This window comes from Scyliorhinus canicula, chromosome 3 (assembly GCF_902713615.1).
Source record: "Scyliorhinus canicula chromosome 3, sScyCan1.1, whole genome shotgun sequence".
In the NCBI taxonomy this organism is placed as follows: Eukaryota; Metazoa; Chordata; class Chondrichthyes; order Carcharhiniformes; family Scyliorhinidae; genus Scyliorhinus; species Scyliorhinus canicula.
The window spans coordinates 208456363-208481487 of NC_052148.1; the positions used below are offsets into that span (position 1 = coordinate 208456363).

At 48.3% G+C, this 25125-nt stretch overlaps 1 protein-coding gene across 7 annotated transcripts in view; it reads right to left on the reverse strand.

Moving 5' to 3' along the window:
* Positions 1-25125, reverse strand: part of sorcs2 (sortilin-related VPS10 domain containing receptor 2) — an 840628-nt gene that overhangs the window by 633047 nt on the left and 182456 nt on the right. Inside the window, exon 1 of one of the 7 annotated variants that reach the window (XM_038792102.1) lies at positions 3887-3906. The exons of 5 other annotated variants lie outside the window; for them this stretch is intronic. The gene's annotated coding sequence lies outside the window, so the exon portion shown is untranslated. Of the gene's footprint in view, positions 1-3886; positions 3907-25125 lie in introns of those variants that run through there. One more of the 7 variants, XM_038792103.1, reaches the window with a different exon arrangement.

Here is a 25125-nt window from a genome sequence, read left to right on the forward strand (position 1 = left end):
GCACTGTAAATTGTGTGTGAATTTCAACCCTCCTCTTGTGTTTTGAGTGTATACAAATAAACTAACCCTTTGAGGTTCATCGGGTTTGCTGTAGGGTTATCGATAGAAAACTGAACTGCACCAAAACTGAGAGGTTGGAGAATATGCCAATGCTTGTAAAAGAAGGCAACAGATCAGAATAGCTTTCTGTTGATGGACGGGCAGTGAGAGGAGAAATTAGTGATGTTTAAATCAACCCCCTTCCTGGCTGTAACACATCCCACTGGTTCAAATCAATAGACCAGAAATAGAGCTGAGACTTGTGGCTCAGAAACTCGCTTTGCATAATAGGCTGAGCAAAGGGGATCTCCACACTTTGAAAGTAATCAATAGGATGATGGGTCGAAGAGTGGAGCAGATTCTAATTCCTGTGTTACACCTTAAAACAAAACAGCCTGGAAAGAGCAGCGTAGAAATTTCAAGGTATAACATAACTTCAAAAGAAACAATCACGGCTCAATGCAAAACTGGACCTCAAATTTGAGAGTGATCCTTCAAATAATGAATGCCCCCCTTTTAGGGGAGAATAGAACCAGTATGATGCAGACAGCCATCTTTAATTTCATCTCAGCAATTCTGCTTTCAAAAAGAAGCCCCGTGCAACAAAAACTAGCATCTTCCTTGGTGAATCACTTTATTAAATGCGACATGGGATAAATCTGCCTTCTTTCGACCATTTGTAATACCGTCCGTTGGAATGATAAAAATCCACGAGTGAAAAGGTCATTCAATCCTCAGCTGGAACTCCACGCCTAGCCAATGAAGAAAAGCCACATAGTGGAGACAGAACAATTAGATTGTGCAATTCCCCTATCTCTTGCACATAGCCTCTAAGTATAAACAACATTTCACCGAATGTTAATCGAGTCCTCCTGATTTAATTATTTAGTTCCCAAGACTTACTTTCGGGGCCAAGAGACTATGCTAAATGGCCTGGTAAAATGTAATTGCCATCGTAAATTTGTGTTCAAATATTACATCAAAATACTATCAGGAGCCTCGATTGCAACATTACAGAGCGAGTGACAAAAAAATCCTTTTCCCATGCACAATAATGAGATGAAAGTAGTTTCTGTACTCGTTTCAATGGTGTTGAACTTACATACCCATATCATGCTTGGCTACACATTTCTCAACAATTAAAATCTGTTTCAGTTGGATGGCATGGGGAGTGGGTTGAGGAGGCGAGGGGGGGGGGGTGGAATTAAATCACAAGTGCATTTTATTTGAACTGAAAGGCAAGAGACAAGAATGCCACTGTAGACTTCAGAGAGTTCAGGAGAAGGTCAGACCCGCAGATGTCATCTTCTGAACAACAGATGCAATTGACTAGTGGCCTGTACTGTACTAGAATGGGGCCTTGATGCCTCATGTTTGAATCAGGGCAAGCTTCAAATGGCCTGTCACCATTCCAGATTATCCACAGTAGTCCCGGCAAAGCAGCTACATGCCTGCCATTAATATCATAGTCCACCAGAATCAAAGCATTTGGCTTGTTCTAAATGGGGGTGCAAACCACAGCAAATGTCCTGCAACATGGTGGGTAAATGCAACTTGGGAGTGAGTCAGGAGCCATGGTCAAGCAGCATAGTAGCTCAGATGGAGAGGATATACTTTTTATTAATATAACATGCTGATTGGCATGGGAATGGACAGTGTTACTGATGATACTTGGGCAAAGATCAGTGCTGGAGACAGTGCAGTTGTGGCTCCGCAACCAGTCACCTCCCCACAGAACTCCATAAAATAATGAAGCTGGGTAGGGAATCGTCCCGGGAAGGTTAAATGTAAACAGAATGATGGTATAATGGAAAAAAAGAAATCATCGAATCAGACAGCACAGAGAGGGCCATTCACCCCTTTATGCTTGCACTGGTTCTCTGAAAGAGTTGTCCAATTAGTCCCACTGTCCTGCTTTCCCCATAGTCATGCATTATTTTCCTTTTCTAGTATATATCCAAGGGCTTGGGAAAGGAATAGACCAACAATGAAGACAACTACCGGTGAAAACTGAAAAAGGAGGCAAGATAGTTTTAGCAGTGTATAATGGAGTATAAAATAGCCAGTAGAAACACTTGCTTAAGCACCCATGTGTGTGATCTTCTCTGCTTCTTGATAAGGATGGCATTGATGTGTAGTGTTCAACAAAGAACATCAAGCTATGTTGATTGACAAATCTGATTTATTAACACTACTTATAACTAGATTTGAACGTCTTCCTAAGTACAAACGTTACTAAATAAACTATGCTATAACTTTATCGACACATCTTCTGAACACATGACTCCTCCCTCTCACAACTAAAAACCTTCTCCCAGAATCAAGGGTGTCACGTGATCTATGTGACTACGCTTGATCACCATCTGGTGATTAGATGTATTTACATAAAATTGTTAACCCTTCACTGACCATACAATATCTATGTTGTCACAATGTGGACTTACAAATTAACAAGTTTAATGTAATCAACTGCATGATAAATCCCATCTGATGTCATTTGCAGTTGACACCAGTTATTGGATAAAGGAAGGAAAGAGGAGTTTTTTTTTTTTAATGACACCTACCATCTCTACAGTGCACTTTAGTAAAATACCAGGCAGGGATAACATTAATCTCTTCAGGGTATTTGTAAAATACCCAAAGTCATCCTTGATGAAAATGCTTCCTCATGATTACTCAAGGGTATTTGTTATTCTCCATACAGCTGAATGATTTGTAATGAAGCTGACTATACTTATTTAAATACACAATCATAACATTACTACAACTAGGAACACTAGAGGGCTGGATTTTAACTCGCTCAAAACACATTCATTTACACAGGCCCTATGCACTCCTCATGTATATAGTGAAATAATATGACTTGAAAAAATGAGTGCCAGCAGTTACTGAGGCAAAACTCACTTAGAAAATTGCTACAGTAGTTGTCACTTCTTGTATAATATTAACATATTGGGGTGGTGGGAAATTGGATACGACTCAAAACAGGCACAGAATTACAATGTGTGATTAACACGCACCTATTCATCACAATGCAGGCAGCACATAAAATCTGTATCGCCTGCTTAAATGATGCTACAATACAGTCCAGCGCTAAAGCACACTGCTGAGTGGCTGCATGCCTCAGCAGGGGGCTCACGTTCATTTCAGACTAGCAGCGCTTAAACTAGTCTGTACTAGTCAAAGCTAGACTGAACCTTCAAAAGATTAGGTGCAATCTGGCAGCAGCATGAGCTGGCAATGGCTCCACACTCAATGGAGTTGCCCCACATTCACGGACACTTTCCTCTCTCTTGTAGGGCAAGGTGGCCCATAGTCAAAGGCAGCAACAATTAATGAGCAGGCATGGGGGATGTAGCGATAGGTGCTGGCAATAATTTGTGCAGCCATGATTTGAGGACCCACAGAGGATGACAGTGGCTTAATAAAATGGCTACGGAGGCAGTAATCAGAAGTTTGTCACCAAACTCAACTCCTGACATTTTTCGAGGGGGTGGGTGGGGGGAAGATGAAGCAGGTTCCAAATTGTATATCCACAATGGAGATCAACTGCACATGTTAAAGTGCAGCTGAATCAGTCAGATCTGATTTTCCCTCGTGTGATAGCCAAAACATGAGAGTTCAAGTACTCTTTCGGATCTGGTCCCGGGACCCCTTTGGGAGGTCAGGTGCCCTTTGAGATTGTTAAAAGTAGACACAAATGTGCACAAAAAGTGCATAAACTCATTGGAACTGTCAAGAGAGCTGTTAAGTGAACTATCAAAGGGTGTCATCAAGGGTTTTAATTCTCCTGGCTTTATATATTTGAAAGAAAATGTCTGCAGTGATTTTAAAAAACAGTACTTACTATTTCCCTTGGCCTGTTGACATAGACTTGAGGATTACATTGTAAGATGATTGCTGCATGACTGATTTCAGATCCTATCATTATTACAGTGGGATGCCTGACAGTTCACAATTTGACAGCTCCAAGTCCTTACAATGGACGCAGTCTACCCGCAGTGTTACGCCCGAAAGGCTGAGCAGTGTGACGCAGCTGGCAGACTGGCAGATGCTGGAAGATCACTCGTCCAGGATCTATCTAGCTCGCCTCGTGAGATTTAACTGATCTTGCAAGACGTCACAATGTGAATCCCATTCATTTTGGGCAGATTGCTTTTTAGCAAATCTATATATTAGAATGAGGCAGCTAGTCTCACTCTAATAGGCACCCGCACAATCCAACCAAGGCGATGGATATAACCCCTTTGCCTAGGGTGACCACCGTTCAGTGCTGGTCTCCACAAAGGGGGACCAGATGGAACGGCACTCGTGGGAGTCACCCAGGGGTTTGGAAACCCACAGGCACTTGCCCTCTTGGCTGGGTGGCACCCTGGCACACTGGTACTGCCAATCTGACACTCTAGCCGTGCCACTTGGGTGACAGCCTGGCACTGCCAAGGTGCCCAGGCAGCACTGTCATCTTGCATTTTGACTGTGATTAGGGATGGGGCCCGGGGTGCACTGCACAGGTGCAGTGAATGCTGGGGGCCTGAGGACCCCCTGAGAGGTGAGTTGGGGCTTGGGGGGGGGTGGTCGTGTCCGCCGTCGAGAGATCGGGATGCCATTAATTGCAGAAAACTAAGTGTGGCCTCATTGGGGAGCTCCCTGCTGAGGCCCTGAATCTAACCGAATGGGAACAAGGTCCCGTTCAATAGCGTGGGGTTTCTCGGTCTTCTGAGCGCCAGAAAACACCAGGCTAAACACACTCGTTATGGGACTCTGTTCCCATTTGGGTCGATCACGCCCAAGTTTTTAAACTGAGACTATGAATACAAATGCTGTGTTTATAAGTTATTGAGGGAAGTTAAATGTAGAATAGGATTTTATCTATGAAAGTGTGTTTTTAAATAGTAACTTCATCAGTAGGCACTTAATAAATCTATTTTTATCTCAACATGGGTCCTGAGGTCTGCCCGTGATTGTTCTCTTTTCCTCTCAAAGGTGTTACAAAGGTGGTTTAGCACACTGGGCTAAATCACTGGCTTTTAAAGCAGACCAAGACATCAGCAGCACGGTTCAATTCCTGTATCAGCCTCCCTGAACAGGCGCCGGAATGTGGCAACTAGGGGCTTTTCACAGTAACTTCATTGAAGCCTACATGTGACAATAAGCGATTTTCTTTTTTTTTAAATAATTTTTATTAAGATTTCACAAAATATCAAAAACAGAAAATATCAACAAGAAAACAGTATTAACAACAAAAAAAGTAAAACACAATAACCCCCAAACCCAAACCCCCCCCCCAGTAACTACAAAAAGAAGAAATAGATAAGCACCCGACATATTCAATAAACACATGTACACATTTCTCTCCTCCCCAAAACAAACCCCCCCTCCCATCTCCCCCTCTCTCTCCCCCCTCTCCCCCCTCTCTCTCTCCCCCACTCTCTCTCTCCCCCCCCCCTCTCTCTCCCCCCTCTCTCTCTCCCCCCCCCTCTCTCTCTCCCTCTCCCCCCCTCTCCCTCTCCCCCCCTCTCCCTCTCCCCCCCCCCCCACCGCCTAAAGAACCCCTGTACTGAACCCCTCAGGGCAAATTGCACCCTCTCCAATTTGATGAACCCCGCCATATTGTTGATCCAGGCCTCCACACTTGGGGGCCTCGCATCCTTCCACTGAAGAAGAATCCTCCGCCGGGCTACTAGGGATGCAAAGGCCAGAACACCAGCCTCTTTTGCCTCCTGCACTCCCGGCTCCACTGCAACCCCAAAAATTGCAAGTCCCCAGCCTGGCTTGACCCTGGATCCTACCACCCTCGACACCGTCTTAGCTACCTCCTTCCAAAATTCCCCCAGCGCTGGGCATGCCCAGAACATATGGGCATGGTTCGCTGGGCTCCCCGAGCACCTAGCACACCTGTCTTCGCCTCCGATAAACCTACTCATCCTCGTCCCGGTAATGTGAGCCCTATGTAGTACCTTGAACTGTATGAGGCTAAGCCTCGCACAAGAAGAGGAGGAATTCACTCTTTCCAGGGCATCCGCCCACGTCCCCTCCTCAATCTCCTCACCCAGCTCCTCTTCCCATTTACCCTTCAGCTCCTCCACCGGGGCCTCTTCTACCTCCTGCATTACCTGGTACACGTCAGAAATCCTCCCTCCTCCAACCCACACCCCCGAGAGCACCCTGTCCCGTACCCCGCGTTGGGGCAGCAGAGGGAACCACTCCACCTGCCAAACGCCCTAACCTGCATGTACCTAAACATGTTCCCCGGGGGGAGCCCAAACTTCCCCTGTAACTCACCCAGGCTCGCAAACCTCCCGTCCACAAACAGGTCCCTCAACCTCCTAATACCTACCCTGTGCCAGCCAAGAAACCCGCCATCGATGCTCCCTGAAACAAACCGGTGGTTTCCCCGTATTGGGGACTCCATCGAGCCCCCCACCTCCCCCCTATGCTGTCTCCATTGCCCCCAAATTTTGAGGGTAGCCGCCACCACCGGGCTCGTGGTATACCTCATTGGAGGGAGCGGCAACGGCGTCGTTACCAGCGCCTGCAGGCTCGTGTCCACACAGGATGCCATCTCCATCCTCTTCCATGCTGCCCCTTCCCCGTCCATTACCCACTTCCGCACCATCGCTGCGTTGGCAGCCCAATAGTACCCACAGAGGTTGGGCAGTGCCAGGCCCCCCCCCCCCCCCCCAATTCCTGCCTCGCTCCAAAAAACCCTTCTCACCCTCGGAGTCCCATGTGCCCATACAAATCCCGTAATACTCCTGTTGACCCTCCTAAAAAAGGCCTTCGGGATAAGAATGGGGAGGCACTGGAACAGGAACAAAAACCTCGGGAGCACCGTCATCTTGACTGACTGCACCCTGCCCGTCAGCGACAGTGGCAACATGTCCCATCTTTTAAATTCCTCCTCCATTTGCTCCACCAGCCTAGTGAGGTTAAGCTTGTGTAGGGCCCCCCCAGCTCCTAGCCACCTGGACTCCCAGGTACCTAAAGCTCCTCCCTGCCCTTTTCAGTGGGAGCCTACCAATCCCCTCCTCCTGATCCCCCGGGTGCAAATCGCCCTTATCCAGGTTGAGCTTGTACCCTGAAAAGCCCCCAAATTCCCTAAGAATCTTCATCACCTCCGGCATTCCCCCCACTGGGTCCGCCACATATAGCAACAAGTCATCTGCTTAAAGTGACACTCGGTGCTCCTCCCCACCCCGCACCAGACCCCTCCAATTCCTCGACTCCCTCAACGCCATGGCCAGGGGCTCAATTGCCAACGCAAAGAGCAAGGGGGACAGGGGACACCCCTGTCTCGTCCCCCGGTACAACCGAAAGTACTCCGATCTCCTCCTATTCGTGGCTACGCTCGCCATCGGGGCCTCATATAACAGCCTCACCCAACTGACAAACCCCTCCCCGAACCCAAACCTTTCCAGCACCTCCCACAGGTACCCCCACTCAACCCTATCAACGGCCTTCTCCGCGTCTAATGCTACCACTATCTCCGCCTCTCCTTCTACCGCCGGCATCATTATAACATTCAGAAGCCTACGTATATTGGTGTTCAGTTGCCTTCCCTTCACAAACCCCGTGTGGTACTCATGAATGACCCCTGGCACACAGTCCTCTATCCTTGTGGCCAAGATCTTCGCCAACAGCTTGGCATCCACATTTAACAACGAAATCGGCCGATATGATCCACACTGCAGGGGGTCCTTATCCCGTTTAAAGATCAAGGAAATCAACGCCCGTGACATAGTCGGGGGCAAAGCCCCCCCCTCCCTTGTCTCGTTAAAGGTCCTAACCTATCCCAGTAACCAGCTCCTCCAGCTCAATCGGCGCCCCCAGCCCCTCCACCTGTCCCTCCTCCACCTTTGGAAAGCTCAGCCTGTCCAAAAAGCGCCCCATTCCCCCCCCCTCCACCGGGGGTTCGGACCAGTACAATTCCCCATAAAAGTCCTTGAAGATCCCATTAATGTCCACCCCCCTTCGCACCACATTTTCTCCCCTATCCTTCACTCCACCAATCTCCCTGGCCGCACCCCGCTTAAGGAGCTGATGCGCCAACATCCTACTCGCTTTCTCCCCATATTCGTACACCGCTTCCTGTGCCTTCCTCCACTGAGCTTCCGCCTTTCTGGTGGTCAGTAAGTCGAACTTGGCCTGAAGATTACACAGCTCCCTCAGCAATCCCTCCTCCGGAGCCTCTGCGTATCTCCTGTCCACCCTCACCATCTCCCCCACCAAACTTTCCCTCTCTCATTGGTCTCCCCTCTCCCTATGGGCTCGGATGGAAATCAACTCCCCTCTAATCACCGCCTTCAATGCCTCCCAAACCGTCCCCACTCGAGCATTCCCATTATCATTAGCCTCTAAGTACCTCTTGATACACCCCCGAACCCACTCGCCCACCTCCTCATCCGCCAGCAGCCCCACCTCCAGGCGCCAGAGCGGGCACTGGTCCCTCTCCTCCCCCAGCTCAATGTCCACCCAGTGCGGGGCATGATCCGAAATGACTATGGCCGAATACTCGGCATCCTCCACCCTTGAAATCAGTCCCCTGCTCAGAACAAAAAAATCGATCCAGGAATAGGCTTTATGCACGTGGGAGAAAAATGAATACTCCCTGGCCCTCGGCCTCGCGAACCTCCAAGGATCCACCCCTCCCACCTGGTCCATAAACCCCCTCAACACCTTAGCCGCCGCGGGCCTCCTGCCCGTCCTGGACATGGATCGATCCAATGGGGGATCCAGCACTGTATTAAAGTCCCCCCCCAATATCAGGTCTCCAGATCCGGAATGTGGCCCAACATGCGCCGCATAAAACCTGCATCGTCCCAATTTGGGGCATAGACATTCATCAGCACCACCCGCTCCCCTTGCAACTTGCCGCTCACCATCACATACTTCCCGCCACTGTCAGCCACCACCTTCGACGCGTCAAGCGACACCCTTCTTCCCACCAGGATCGCCACCCCCCCCCGATTTGTGCATCCAGCCCCGAATGAAACACTTGGCCTACCCATCCCTTCCTCAGCCTAACCTGGTCCGCCACCTTCAGGTGCGTCTCCTGGAGCATAGCCACGTCCGCCTTCAGCCCCTTCAGGTGCGTAAACACCCAGGCCCGTTTGACCGGCCCATTCAGCCCCCTCACATTCCAAGTTATCAGCCGGATCAGTGGGCTCCCTGAACCCCTCCCCTGCCGACTAGCCATGACCCATCGCCTGCCCGCCCCAGGCCAGCGCCCCCCACCCGGCCCGTTCCACACGGCGGCAAACCCCACCCCGGCCCCCCCTGCATACTCCAGCTCCTTCCTGGCCATTTCAGCAGCAACCCGTCCCCCCAAAGGCTAGGACCCCTCCCAGCCGTGTTACTTCCTCCATAGCATTCCCGTGAGCCAGCTAACTTCTGCTGACCCCAGCGGCTCCCGCCACACCTCCGACCCCTCCCAACGTGGGGTTACTTCTCCTCCCCCATACCCATCAGCAGACCCTCCTCTTCCCCCTCCCGCTCTTGCGTGGGAAAAAGGCCCGTGCTTCTCAGCTCCGACCCCGCCCCCATCCACCCTCAGCGCGAGAAACAAAAGAAAAGCCCGCGCTTTCCCCCTGCCCGACCCCACCTCCTCCAGGGTAGCTCCCCTTGTCGGCCCCACCACCACCAGCTCCCCACAGTCCAAATCTACCCCCCATCTCGAGCCCATCCACCGAACCCGCACAAAAAGACAGCGCCCCACCCGCCCTAGAAACAACACACAACCAGCATGAAACAGCATGAAACAGAGAACCCCCCCATCAAACGTTAACACGGTTATTTACAAACCCCCGACCCCCAGTTACAGTCCAACTTCTCGACCTGCACAAAGGCCCACGTCTCCTCCGGGGACTCAAACTAAAAGTGCCGGTCCTTGTAGGTGTCCCACAGACGCGCCGGCTGTAACATGCCAAACTTCACACTCTTTCTGTGGAGCACCGCCTTCGTCCGGTTGTACCCGGCCCTCCGCTTAGCCACCTCCGCACTCCAGTCCTGGTAGATCCGCACTACCATGTTCTCCCACATGCTACTCCGCTCCTTCTTGGCCCACCTAAGCACGCACTCTCGGTCAACGAACCGGTGGAACCGCACCAGCACCGCCCGTGGCGGCTCATTCGGTTTGGGCCTCCTGGCCAGCATTCTGTGGGCCCCCTCCAACTCCAGGGGCCTCTGGAAGGACCCAGCTCCCATCAGCGAGTTCGGCAAGACGACCACATAGGCCCCCCAGGTCTGACCCCTCCAGCCCCTCCGTGAGGCCCAGGATCCGCAAATTTTTCCGCCTCGACCAGTTCTCCATCTCCGCGAACCGCTCCTGCCACTTCTTATGGAGCACCTCGTGCATCTCCACCTTTACCGCGAGGGCCGCAGCCTCATCCTCTCTTTCGGAGGCTTGTTGTCGGAGCTCCCGGATTTCCACCCCCGGGCTGTCTGCGTCGCCAGCAGCTTGTCCGTAGTAGCCTTCAGCGAGTCTAGCGGCTCCACCTTTAGCTCCCGAAAACAGCGCTGGAGAGTCTCCTGCTGCACCTGCGCCCACTGCCTCCATTCCTCGAGGCCTCCGCCGGCCGCCATCTTGTTTTTCTTCCCCCGCTTTTTTCTAGGCGCTGCCACCGCTATTTTGCTGGCCCCACTCCTGGTCCAGACCATAGAATACTGGGGATCTGCTGCTGACACCTTCCTACGTCGGGAATCGTCGATCAAGTACCGCTGGGGGCCCTTAAAAGAGCCCAAAGGTCTGTTCCTGGCGGGAGCTGCCGAACGTGCGGCTTAGCTCCACATAGTCGCAACCGGAAATCCCAATAAGCGATTTTCATTTCATTTTCATTTCAAGCATGTCGCTAAATAGCACTTCTGATGTTCCTTTTATGATACAGATCTATTTCCATTAGATAGGGTTGAACCATTGTGCAGACTTCCGTTTGTGCCAAAACACTGTCTAGCCTCAGAAATAAAGAAGAAATTTCATAGCACCATAGAATGGTTACAGCACCATTCAGTCTGTCATGTCTGTGTTGGGCCTCTGAAGGAGCAATTGATCTTGTGCCACTCCCCTACCTTTTCCCTGTAGTCCTGCGCAACTTTCCTTTTCCGATAATAATCCAATTCTGTTTGAATGCTTGATTGACACTGCCTCCACCACACTCTCAGGCAGTGACCATTGATTGTAACCATTGAGTGAAAACGTTTTCCTCGTGTCACCATTGCTTCTTTTGCCAATTACCTAAATCTATGCCTTCTTGTTCTCGATCTTTCCACCAACAGGGACAGTTCCCCTCCATCTACTCTGTTCAGACCCTTCATGATTTTGAATCCCTCTCCCAACTTCTCCAATTTATTTTTGTTACTTAAGTTCCTCATCCCTGGAACCATTCTCATGAATCTTTCCTGCATTCTCTCCAACACCGTCACATCCTTCCTGAAGTGTAGCGCCCAGAACTGGGTTCAATACTCCAGTTGCAGCCAATCTAGGTTTAACATAACGTCCTTGCTTTTGTACTCTATACCCCTATAGATAAAGCCATATGCTTTATTAACCACTCTCTCAACCTGTCCTCCTACCTTCAAAGATTTCTGCACATCCAGTTCCCTGCTCCTGTGCCTCCTTTAGAATTGTACCCTTTAGTTTATATTGCCTTTCTGTGTTGTTCCTATCAAAATGACTCACTTTACACTTTGCTGCAATACATTTCATCTGCCCCTTGCCCCCCCCCCCCCCCCCAACCCATTCCACGAACCTTTCTATGCCCTTTTAAAGTTCTACACGTCCTCACAGTTCACAATACTGTGAATTTCATATCATCTGCAAATTTGAAATTGTGCCCCATACCCCAAGGTCGAGGTCATCAATGTTCCTCCTTACATTAACCTCTGGAGAGCACCACATTTTTGCCAGTCTGGCCGTGACTTCCACGACAGTAGAACATGTTGCTGGTCTTAGAATGGGCAGATTGTTCAGTTCCCCTGCAGCCGGACCCAAGATACCAGACAGACTGAGGCAAAAGATGCTCTCGAGCCAGAATCTTTTAGCATTCATGTGATTAATACTTCCTGCTGGCAGAAGAGTCCAAGCCATATGGGATGATATTAGGTCAGATGATTGAAGCTTGATCAAAGAGGTGCATTTGAAGGAGTAACTTAAAGGGCACTTTAAAGTAACTTGTGGGCAGCACGGTAGCATAGTGGTTAGCACAATTGCTTCACAGCTCCAGGATCCCAGGTTCGATTCCGGCTTGGGTCACTGTCTGTGCGGAGTCTGCACATCCTCCCCGTGTGTGCGTGGGTTTCCTCCGGGTGCTCCAGTTTCCTCCCACAGTCCAAAGATATGCAGGTCAGGTGGATTGGCCATGATAAATCGTCCTTCGTGTCCAAAATTGCCCTTAGTGTTGGGTGGGGTTACTGGGTAATGGGGATAGGGTGGAGGTGTTGACCTTGGGTAGGGTGCTCTTTCCAAGAGCCGCTGCAGACTAGATGGGCCGAATGGCCTCCTTTTGCACTGTACATTCTATGATAAAGGCGGAAAGTGAGCTGGAGAGGCAGAGAGGATTTCAGAGCTTAGGGCATAGGCAACAAAAAGCACAGCCATCTCCAATGGTGCAGTTAAAATTGGAGAGAATTAGATAAAATATAGGCATCTCAGGCAATTGAGGGACTGGAGGAGATTACAGATATAGTAAAGTGTTAGGCCATGGAGGGATTTGAAAACAAGGATGAGAATTTTAAAAACAAGGTTTAGAATTTTAAAATCAAGAGTTAGTTTCAGCAGGATCCAGTGGGCAAGATTCTCCGCTGTCGGGTATCACCGTTACGGCGGCAACTCACCCATGGCCGGGATTTCCCGACAGCGTGGGGATGCCCACAATGTGAAACCTCATTGGCCAGCTGGCAGGACGGAGAATCCCGCTGCCGGCGCAGGTGCACCGTAGAATCCCGCCGAATGTAGATCACTGCACAGGAGTGAGTGATAGGGTACTTGGTGTGTTAGTACATGGGCAGCACTGTTTAGGTCTGCCTCAAGTTTATGGAGGATAGAATGTCAGTGACCAAACTCAAATGGGTTGAGATAGTTAAGTTTAAAAGGTGACAAAGGCACAAATTGACTCTGTAGTATTAAAAAAAACCATAAAATTTATTATTTAATTTCTGCCTGGACATTTTAATGCAGTCTCAGGCTTTATGGTCGTGATATTGGCAGGGATAGGTCTGGTAAATAAGATGGCGAGTTTTGATCCTCATGCTGTGGGGCTTTAACTCCATGACATCTATATTTCTATTCTTGCAGGAGGCTCATCTGGAGGTCAGTCCGCACCCGACTTGGTTTCCAGTCAGGTAGGGAGCATCATTTCGCAGCTAAAGCTAAGGAGCCTGTCGCTAATATTAGGGGAAAGGGGAGAGGGTGGCTTTGATCCATGTAATTTGGGTGAGGGGAGGGGGTACTCTGATCTCCAATGCTGTGAGGGGGACATTAATTCTAATTCCCAATCAGTGGACTAGGTCTCTGGCTGCCAATCTAATGGTGGTAGGTTCCAATTCCAAAGAAGCAGGGGGTGGGAGAACAGGGAAAAAGCAGTCCTGCACCTTCTAGCCCAAAAGCTGTGCTCTTTCCCCAAAGCTGTCCTGCCTCCCTTTTTTCAGGTTTCCTGAGACCTGGGACACCCAATTAGCCAAAATGTCAGACTCCCAGCCTCATTATAATATTTAAATTGCCTCCTGGGATAAACGGCATGGCAAATGATAAAAATCAGACTGGTGCAATGGAATCAGCCATGTAATTGTCCTTTCTTTTTCTACACATTGGGGAAATACTTGAATGCAGTGTTTCTCAATTAGCTCTTTCAGCGATCAGCAGCTGGCACCTACTGTAGCAGCAGCCTGGGTATTTGACCACTGAGCACTCACATCAGATACTGGAGCATGGCTGCGGCTTTTAAGTGTATGCCAGGAGGGGGAGTGTCGGCACTGCTGTAGGTAAACCCATCCACAAGGATACAACATCGCTTCCAGCACTTAGACATTCAATGAACAATTGCACAGTCCAGTGCAACTGAAGGAAAACAAAACTTCCGAATTCTCCATTCAGAGGAGATGAAGAGCACAGCACCTTGCAGCTTGCTCAACAGTGGTTATATGCACTCATACAGCAGCTGCTGCTTAATTGACTTTGTGTCTCTTTAATTTCAAGTCCCTTTCCCCTGTGCCCTCCCCCCACCCCAACAAGGCATTGACTCCTTGCTCTTTGTTTCCATGGGTGACAGGCACTTTCTTCTACCTTGCCAAGCGGGTACTATTCATTTGTACACCCAGACAGTGAACATTGGCAAGCTACTCCATTGTGTAAAATATCACAGCTGAGCCCAATCCTATCTTCATTCAATCTACTCACACAAACATTTTTAGCAAAGGTTGCTCTAAAGGGATCAGGAACGGAAACACTGGCTTATTTTCCCCTTTCCAATTCAGGGCACCGATGCCAGTTGTAAAGCCTTTTTCACTGTGGTAGATGAGATCAACTAGTTCAGCATGGTCCAGAGCTCAAATCTGGCACCTTCTTGGCTACTAATGATATATGCTTTGTGGAAACTGCTGCACAATTTGCCGCATTTTTAAATATACTTTCTGATAAAAGTTTCAGCAACCAATTCTTGCAGCAAATATCAAGTGGTGAAGTCATTCCTAAAGCAGCCTTTTGTGTACTCTCCTCACTGAAATTCTTGTGCAATTCCCTACCGGTTTCAAGCTGAGTTCAAGCATGGAATTTTAATAAGCAGCTCTCCTTCATCTCTGCACAAGCGAGTTCATCCCGGGTTCAACATAACTACCATAAAATCAAATGCAGAAGCTGGCACCTCTAAGGGGGGTTATACAATGGCTGAAAAACAAGCTGTGGTTTACGCATTAATGCAAGAAGCCCTGTGCCACTTAGCATAAAGGCATTGGTGTGGCCTACTTGCCAGCTTCTGTTATAATCACCAACTGCTCCAACAGCTGTTCAAAGGTCATAAGACACAAGGTTTCAACAAGAGAAAATCAGGACCAAGCATTTCTAATATAGGCCTCGAGTCCCCACATGGTGGCTCTGCAATGTCAGTCCATCATCAAGGAGCAGAGGGAAGGAGGTTAAAATCCAATCTCCGCTGAGTTGCAGTGTAGACCAATAAGATGAAGAAAAAATTAGAGTCGTCGTTTTTAAACAGTGAAAGAGAGAATATTGCTGGTTGCATATCCATTGAAAAATAAAAGAAAGCCACCCCTCAAAAGGCTAAAATTTCCCTCATCTTTAAGTGTGTTTTTAAGAGAAAAGCAGCTTATTGAAAACAGAAATGTATAGCAGGAGTGGTGAGGGGGTGGGGTACGTATGGGTCTGAAAATATGAGAGCTCAGAGACATGATGAAGAATGGGAAAGGAACTTCCACTGCATCGGCACTTCGTCTACAGGATCTTTATTCCAGAGGGAAAGATTATCAGGGAATATCTTCAACTACATTTGAATCATCACGCCACAGGAACCATACTACCAGTCAGCTGATAAGTGAGAGAAAGGCCACTGCTTTCAAAAACAAATGATCTTTCATTGTTAAATGAATGGCTTCTTTTGAAAGCAATCTGTTTCACAGCCAACACAAACATGCACATACAAGAAGCAACGGTTTATTCCCACATTTCCTACAATCATAGCAGTAAAAGCTCACCAATCCTGCCTTTCATTGTTAATTCCCTTTCCATATCCAGCAGCAACAAGTGACCCTAACTTCACCAGTAGAACTCAAGACTTCTTTTGCCAGGTCTGTAAAACACTTGAACAAAAAGCACTTCAGCCCATTTTCATGAATGGTAAATTATGTTCAATTAATTCACATTGTTCCAGTTACTTCCTATTTTAAACTGGATGCAATTCACTTTGTTATTTACAGTAACAAATACACTTAGGGCCTACATTCAAAGTCCCACATAAATAGGAATACTGTAAGTAACTCAATCCCTGTTGGAACAATGCCATTATCTCAGCCACGAGTCAGCCAAGTTCTCAGAAACAGCACAGCAGAAATGAATACACAAGTTTCACATTCATACTGAATTTAAAGCCAATCTTCATGCTCAAAACATCCAAAGTCATGGAAAAAATATGAAAATTGCTCTACATATCAAGTTTATTATACAGTAACTTTCCAACTATAGCTATTAATGTGTTAGTTTAGATCAATGAAGTATAAGTGTCACCTGTTCAGCCCTACTGCCGCAGTCGGCCTATGTTAAGCTATTCCTATTTTGCTTTTCTTCTGGGCCCAGCTTTGCGTCAAAAAAACGAATCAAAGCCAGACTTCACCGATGGGTGGGATTTACACAGAAACATCTAACAAAGACATCCTGGTACAAAAAGTTCCAGGGTTGGGGTGGGGTGAATACTAGAATACTAACATTTGATAAATAATTTTAGCATACGCAATTCCAGTTTTGGGCAGATAAAATGCTCAGAATCAAAGCGAGTTTGATACAAGGTCCAAGAAATTGTTGGTGACTGCTATTGGCAAGTATACATGCGTGACCATTGAAGGAAGATATAACTGGAGTCAATTATATTGCTCTTCATTGTTGAGTAACCTGCCAACGCTTACTGTGTAAGCTTTCACAAAAAAGAACTTTCACTCGTGAAAGGTGGCGGAGAGGTGCTGGCAGCATTGAGTTCCAGAGAGGAGAGAAAATCAAGCCCTGAAACATTCTGACAGCCTGACTCAAACGTACATTCTTCCTGTAGTCTACACACATAGGATTGCATGATGATTAAACTTGAGCAGGAAATAAACTTTCAGACCCACAGAGATCTGCCACCCTCTCTGCAGCAATCATGGCATCATTACGGCCTTATGGCATCTCGCAGCGCGGAGACACTCTTGTCTATCCGTACAGATTGTAATCATGCAAACGCCACTTCATTTCCAACTCTCTGCAGCATTGGAACCCAGATAGTGTTTCTCCTTCTAAAACAATAGGAAACCCACTTTGTTACGGAGTGACTCTGCTGGAGTTCAAGAGATGAGCCACAACAAATATATGGACCCTACTAAACCTCGTACCAGAGCAGCAGCACACTAAAAATAGAAGGAATACCATTAAAAGAAAAAAATCTGCTTTAGATTGTGTCTTTCCCGGCCTCCGGACATTGTAAAGTGCTTTACAACTAATGAAGATGTTTCAAGTGGAGTGACTGCTGCACTGTATGGAAAGGATAAGTGCATTCCTTGTGTATGGTTCTGTAGGAACCAGGGCTAGGGAGACAAATCATAAGCTCGGTCCTTCTGTTCTTGCAGTCGTATATCCACTGCACCACCATCCCCCAACCCACCCTTTAACACTCGAAAGAACCCATCTGGCGCATTTGCGATGCACTTTGGGTCCTATGTAATAAAACATTGCATCAAAGAAGGTAACCATTCAGCCCATCGAGTCTGTGCCAATTCTTTTGAAAAGAAATCCAATCAGTGCAGCCACACACTACACCCAACCCCCACACCGTGGGCGGAATTCTCCGCAAGACCCGACGCCGTCGTGAATCCCGGAGAGGTTCACGACGGCGTCGGAAGCCTCTCCCAGCCCCCTATTCTCCCCTCCCTGGGGGGGATAGGAGGGCCGTACCGGGAAACTCAGCCGCCGGACCTTGTCCCTGGCTTCAAGGTCCGGCGCGCCAAGAATGACGCCAAGAATGAATGTCAGCTGCGCATGCGCGGGTTGGGCAGCTTGATCTTGCGGGGCGGCGGAGGAGAAAGAGTGCGTCCCCTTGAGACACCGGCCCGACGATCGGTGGGCACCGATCGCGGGCCCATCCCCTCCCGAGCACGGTCATGGTGCTCGATCCCCGATCCGCCCCCCACAGGCCCCACACTTACCTGGCGCGCCATGTTCACGACGGCAACCCGCGTTTCTCCGAGCGGCGTGCCGCAAAACCGGATACGCCATTGGGGGGGAGGGGGGGGGGGTGGGAGAATAGCGGGAGATGTGGGAGCAGACCTCCCGCTATTCTCCCACCCATCGTGGTTGTGGAGAATCGCGCCCCATGCTTTCCCTATATTTGTTTTCTCCAAAGTATTTATCCAATTTCCTTTAGAGCACTAATTTGAATCTGTCTTCAGCACAAATCAGGGCAGGAAGGCATTCCAAATCCTAACCACACTTTGTGTCAAGCTTTTTCCTCGTGATGCCTCTGTTTTTTTTTAACCAATCAACTTAAAAAAAATTAAATCTGGGCCGTCCAATATTGTTCCTTTCAGCCATTGGAAACTGTTCCTATTTATTCTAGCTAAACCATTCATAATTTTATACACAGCCGCCAAATTCCCTCGGGCTTCTTGGCTCGAACGAAAACAATCCCAGTTTCTCTATACTCGCTTATCCATGGAGACATTCTAGTCAACCTCTTCTCAAGCCTCTAACAAAGTCTTCACAACCTTCCGGTGCCCAGAATCGGAATCATGCTCACATTGTAAAAACCCCATTTGTTCGTTAACAGAAATAAATTTACCACCCTTACTTTGTTGGCCTATATGGGACTCGAGTCTCATATCAACATGGTCGACTTATAACTTGTCCTCTAAAGTGGCCTAGAAAGCTCCTCAGACACATCAACCCACCACAAAGAAGGTGGCCCACCACCACCTTCTAGGAACAACAGTGATGAGTAATAAATGACTATCTGACCAATGATGCCTCCAAATCAATAATTAATTTAAAAAATGGTGAAATTATGTCCTGTAGGAATTCTCTGCCAGGCTCTGCATCACCAATAGGGCCTCAGACATAGTCATATAAATTCAGAAATTGCAGGTGCATTGTCCAAAATATTTTCACTGTGTGCTAACTGAGCAAAAGGCTCTGTCACAGCAGAAAACTAACGATAACTCAGCACCAAAGCAGGTTCACATTTTATTAGCACTGTTCACATATTTAGCATGGGTTATTCTTCACAGCTTTGGGGGTTAACCAAGAAATATAATTGAGGAAGAGTATAAAGGCTGAATACTCTTAGCAAATTACTGCGAACGCTGAAATCTGAAACCAAAAAGAAAATGCTGGAAAATCTCAGCAGGTCTGGCAGCATCTGGAGGGAGAGAAAAGAGCTAACGTTTCGAGTCCGATGACTCAACAAGAGCCATTGACAAAGGCTTTGACAAAGAGTCATCAGACTCGAAACGTTAGCTCTTTCTCTCCCTACAGATGCTGCCAGACCTGCTGAGATTTTCCAGCATTTTATTTTTGGTTTCAGATTTCAGCGTTGCCTCCTTCACATTTCTGAGATCAGCTGCAGTTCTTCGCAAATATTCGACCCCAGGTTAGCAGGACCATGTTTTTCAATCATGTAAGAACATACAGTTAACATCTTTTCCTTTGTGTGCCTTCATGATTTGGGTTGTTGTTGAATTTTAAATCTCAGTTTAATCTTCAGCATGACTTTGTTCAATTTCAGAGCATCTTTCCATGGACAACCACTTTCTTTCATATTTCCAGGAAAGATCTTTTGGTATACTGATATACAATTAGCGGAATGATGTTGCTTTGTGCTCAGGTATCAACCTTCAGCTTCAGATTTATGTTCAAGGACTTATTTCTCACTCTCTTCCTGATCTGAATGGTTGTGTGAATTTATTTTCTCTGGGAACTGTCACATCCAGCCATCTCATGCAGTTGTGTAGTTCCTCTGTCTATTTTGTTCTCAAACTCAATGTCACATTCCAGCGTATGGATATTTCAATTTATTTTTCTTCTCATTCGCCCTATGGCTCTGTCCCTAATAACTCTTCTACCACCATCCTTCCCTCTGTCCCTGTTATGCATATCTTTTTCCAGTGATTAGGCTTTCCACAAGCTCAACAATTGGACCCAAATGTGGGACATTTCCTTCTGTCCGTCAACCTTTGGGTCATCCACAGCTCCTGCACATCGTTCTCTCTGTCTGATGTGCATTCTTTTGTTGCTGTTGCATTGCATTAACCTTGTTGCCTCTCTCGTGACTTAACTGAAGGCTACACATTTGAGTAGTCAGCATCTTCATCTGTCTGCTCATGGCTTTGTGTGGTCTGGCAGTATCTACAGCCTGCAATATTGTGAGCTTGTTCCTTTCCAGTTATATTTTCTTGTAATTCAGGTTGTGCAGAAGCCAAAATGAGCTTACACCCATTTTCTTGAATGTACATTTTCTGACTGCATTTTATAAATCTTGTTACAGAATTGTCAACAGGCTCACCTGGTTCCTGCCTCAGGTTTTGAAATTAAGGACGGTGGATCAGTGTTTTGACTTTGGCTGTAGATGTGGGCTGAATTTTTCAAAACTTTTCTCTGGGCTTTTACTGGCATCCTCACCCATCTCCCAGCTATTAAACAAGTTATTGAAAAAGGGTATAGCTGCCACTTTCGTCTTCACTGGTGCCTTTTACAAAGATATTGAATGTCAACATACACTTTTGTTCAAACTTCTCAAATGTTTCTATGATATTATCAGCTTCCCAGTTCATCGTGGACTGGAGCTCTGCGCCCATTACTACAAAGACGACCATTACATTTTCACACAATCACTCCACTTTTCTTTCCCTCTGGGACTAATGACGGTTGTTTTTTTTTTCCAATTTGATCCAGCATTAAATCCTTTTAAAATGTTTCGGTTTTTACTCACTGACATCATGTTATATAGTCCTGTTCCCAAAAGTTGATGTAGTCATGACCCTTGACTCAAAATTCTGGAGGTCCATGGAGTGCATTTCTTGCTGCTCTCCACGTGGTTGGTGGACTGATACATTGCTACTTGGAATCTGACAGCAGTACAGCTGTAAAAACGTGGCACCCTGGATGTACATCCACATAACAATTAGCTCTTAGCTTTTACAAATAACATAACATAACAGGTTACATAAGATGTACTCGGCAGAAACAAGTCATTCAGTGTAATCGGTCCTGAAAAGGTGATTGGAGGCTCCACTTGAGCGTCCTTCCAACTTTCCTCATTTTAATCTACAATTGTAACCATCCTTTCTCAAATGCTTATCCAGTGTCCTGTGAAATGCATTTATATTATTCACTTCAACCACACCCTGTGGTAGTGAGTTTCTTCTGAAATCCCCATTCGACTTTTTTCCTGACTATCTTATACTGATAAAATTTAAAAGATTTTATTAGGTCATTTCTCAGCTTTCTATTATTAAATGAAAATCAATTCATTCTTGATATGTATAACCAGAATTTCAGGCATCACATCATCCTTTTCTGCACCCGAGCCAGTGCCTCCATGCCCTTTTCTAATATGACTACCAAAACTGCAGGCAATAGCCTAATTGTGGTCGAACCAAGTCTGATGCAAAGTTTGCGTAACTTCCCTACTTTTCAATTCTATCCCTCTCGTGCTTGGTTTGCAACCTGTGGTGCAACTTTTTTTCTAATAAACAATTTTATGAATTTTTTTGGCATTGTAAAGTGTAGAATTACAGAACAAGAAAACAAAAGGACTGTACAGTAAACAAAGTGCAATTGCCATAGCCCCTACCCACCCACCCAGATCTGCCTAACTGACCCCCTATACTACATTCCCCTAACCCCCAGTCTGCCGACGATTAATTATCCGCAAAGAAGTCAATGAATGGTTGCCAACTCCGGGCAAACCCTAACAACGACCCTCTCAAGGCAAACTTGATTTTCTCTAAGCCCAGGAAACTCGCCATGTCTGACAGCCAGGCCTCCGACTTCGGGGGCTTTGAGTCCCTCCAAGACAGAAGTATCCGTCTCCGGGCTACCAGGGAAGCAAAGTCCAAAACGTCGGCCTCTTTCTCCCCCTGGACTTCCGGGGCCTCTGAAACCCGAAACATCGCCGCCTCTGAACTCATTGCCACCCTCGTATTCAATACTCTAGACATGACGTCCTAGAACCCCTGCCAGTATCTCCTCCGTTTTGGACGCGCCCAAAACATGTGGACGTGGTCTGCCGGTCCTCTCAGACACTTTACACACCTGTCCTCTACACCGAAGAATCTGCTCATCCGGGACGCTGATATGTGGGCCCGGTGGACGACCTTAAATTGAATCAGGCCAAGCCTGGCACATGTTGCAGTCCCATTAACCCTGCTCAGCGCGTCCGCCCACAGGCCTTCCCCAATCTCCCCTCCCAACTTCTCCTCCCATTTATGCCTCAGTTCCTCGGACTGCGTCTCCTCCGCCCCCATAAGCTCCTTGTAAATATCTGAGACATTTCCTTCCCCCACCTGTACTCTAGACACTACCCGATCTTGGATCCCTCTTAGTGGCAAGAGTTGAAAAGATGGTGCCTGCCTGCGCAAAAAGTCCCGCACCTGAATATACTCGAATTCATTCCCCCTCATCAACCCAAACTTGGCCTCCAGCACCCTTCCAAAAACAAATCTCCCATCCGCTCAATCCCCGCCCTCCCCCATACCCGAAACCCCCCGTCCAACCTCCCCGGGGCAAACCGATGGTTGGCACATATTGGGGACCAGACACTGGAACACGAATAAGAATCTCGGGAGGACCGTCATTTTAACTGTCTGTACTCTCCCAGCTAACGACAGCGGGAGCGCATCCCGCGCCACTGGCATTCCCAGGTACCTGAAACTGTCCCCAACTAACCGGAACGGCAGCTCCCTCAGCCGGTCCCCTTGGCCCCTCTCCTAAACTACAAACATTTCACTTTTTGTCATATTGAATTTGTACTCCGAAAACCGGCTGAATTCCCCCAGGGTCGCCATGATTACGTCCATCCCTGCCATCGGGTCCGAAACTTACAAGAGCGGGTCATCTGCGTACAATAAAACTCAATGCTCCACCCCCTCCCTCCCCCGAACCAGCCCCTTCCAACTCTCTGAAGCCCTCAGAGCAATTGCCAGAGGCTCTATAGCTAGCGCAAACAGCAGTGCGGAGAGGGGGCACCCCTGTCTCGTCTCACGGTGCAGTCTAAAATAGTCGGAAGTCATCCTGTTTGTCCTAACACTCGACTTCGGGGCCTGATATAGCAGCCTGATCCAGTCGATGAAACTCACCCCGAATCCAAACCGTCCCAGCGCCTCCCATAAGTAGTCCCACTCTACCCGGTCAAACGCCTTCTCCATGTCTATTGCCGTCACTACCTCCACCTCCTTTCCCTCTAGGGGCATTATGATCACATTGAGCAATCTTCTTATATTCGCCACCGGTTGCCAACCTTTAACGAACCCTGTTTGGTCCTCCCTAATAACACACGGCACACAATCCTCAATCCTAGTGGCCAAAAGCTTTGCCAGCAGTTTAGCATCCACGTTAAGAAGGGGGATCGGCCTAAAAGACCCACACGACTCCGCGTTCTTGTCCCGTTTTAAAATCAAGGAGATGGTAGTCTGCGATATTGTCTGGGGCAGCACCCCTCTGTCCCTTGCCTCATTAAAAATATTGACCAGCAACGGCCCCAATATCCCGGAGAACTTTTTATAAAATTCTACCGGGTACCCATCCGGCCCCAGGGCTTTACCTGATTGCATGGCCTTTAAGCCCACTAATATCTCCTCAGCTCTAATCGGGGTGCCCAGCTCTTCTACTAGCTCCCTACCCACTTTTGGGAATGTCAGGCCGTCTAAGAAACGCCTCACCCCCCCGGCCCCACGGGGGCTCCGAGCTAGAGTTTGCTATAAAAGTCCTTGAAAGCCCTGTTCACACCCGCCGCATCCCCTACCAAGTTACTGCCTCCATCCACCACTTTACCTATTGCCCTAGCCACCTCCCTCTTTCTGAGCTGCTGGAGCCAGCATCCTGCTGGCTTTTTCTCCATGTTCAGATATCGCACCCCTCGCCTTTCTGAGCTGCTCCACTGCCTTACCCGTGGACACCACCCCAAACTCCGCCTGCAGCCTCCTCCGTTCCTTCCAGAGCTCCGCACTCGGGGTCCCCGCATATCTCCTGTCAATCTGCAGGATCTCCGGTAACAGTCGGTCCGTCTCTGCCCTGTCTGCCTTGTCCCTGTGAGCCCGGATTGAAATCTCCCCTTCACCACTGCCTTGAGCACCTCCCACACCACCGCTGCTGAGACTTCCCCGTATCGTTGGCCTGCAGGTAGTTTTGTATACACTTCCTCACCCTCTTACACACCCCTTCGTCTGCCAGCAGTCTCACATCCAGCCTCCACTGCAGGCGCTGGAAGCTCTCTTCACTCGCCTGTAGCTCGACCCAATGCAGGGCATGGTCAGAAATGGTGATTGCCGAATACTGCGCGTCCACCACCCCTGTTAGTAAATCCCTACTCAGTATTTTTTTTAATTTTTATAATCGATCTGGGAGTAGACCCGATGGACGTGCGAGTAAAAGGAGAACCCCTTCCCTGTCGGCCTTCTAAACCTCCACGGGTCGACCCCCCGCATCTGCTCCATGATCTCCCTCAGCCCTTTTCCCATTGCTGACACTCTGCCAGTTTTTGAGCACAACCGGTCCAGGCCTGGATCAATAACTGTATTGAAGTCCCCTCCCAGAACCAGCTTGTGGGAATCCAGGTCGGGTATCTTCCCTAGCACCCTCTTTATGAAATCCGCATCATGCCAGTTTGGTGCGTATATGTTGACCAGGACCACCTTCCTCCCTTCCAGCTTACCACTAACCATAACGTAGTGACCTCCCCCGTCCGAAACAATACTCCCCACCTCAAACTACACCCACTTGTTCACCAGAATCGCAACCCCCCTGGTCTTGGCATCTAGGCCTGAGTGGAATACCTGACTAACCCAGCTCTTCCTCAACCTAATCTGGTCCGCTACCTTCAGGTTCGTCTCCTGCAGTATTATCACGTCCGCCTTTAGAGCCCTAAGATGCGCAAACACTTTTGCTCTCTTCACCGGCCCATTTAGCCCTCTAACGTTCCACATGACCAGCCTAGTTGGGGGCACCGTGCCCCCCCCCCCCCTTGCCGGTCAGCCATCCCCTTTCCTGGGCCTGCCCCCAGCCCCTGCCTCTGTAGCCCCGCCTCCTGGCAGCACCCATCCCCAACCTCTTCTCCGCTTCTAAAATCAAATCTCTCCCTCGTCAGCTGAACAACCCCCCCCTCCCCCCCAGCAACAGCACTCTGTAACCTA